The following is a 360-nucleotide window of genomic DNA, read 5'->3' as shown; positions in this document are numbered from 1 at the left end:
CCCCCACCATTGCCATCAGCGGTCCATTCTAGATGTCGATGTGCAAACCCGATCGGGCCGAAAACGCTACAAGATACAGAATCGATCTCCTTCCATTGCAATATCCCTAGACACGTTCGTGCACATGGTGACAGTGGCGACACAAGTTGCATTCCAATTGTCCGTTAAGGCCTAAACACAATGCCAGGCAATAGCGATAGTATAGCGATAGGAATAATATAAAAATAAGAGATACATAAACTATCGCCTCCCGTTGCACAATGCGGTGAAAGAAATAAAGGCCAACCAATCAGATCGCGTACATACTGTAGTATGCTCTTCTGCTTCAGTAGACGTAACCTAAAAATGTTAAATCATTAC

The sequence above is a fragment of the Trachymyrmex cornetzi genome, unplaced genomic scaffold, assembly GCF_001594075.2.
Source record: "Trachymyrmex cornetzi isolate Tcor2-1 unplaced genomic scaffold, Tcor1.1 scaffold230, whole genome shotgun sequence".
Taxonomy (NCBI): domain Eukaryota; kingdom Metazoa; phylum Arthropoda; class Insecta; order Hymenoptera; family Formicidae; genus Trachymyrmex; species Trachymyrmex cornetzi.
This window is presented reverse-complemented; position numbering follows the sequence as displayed.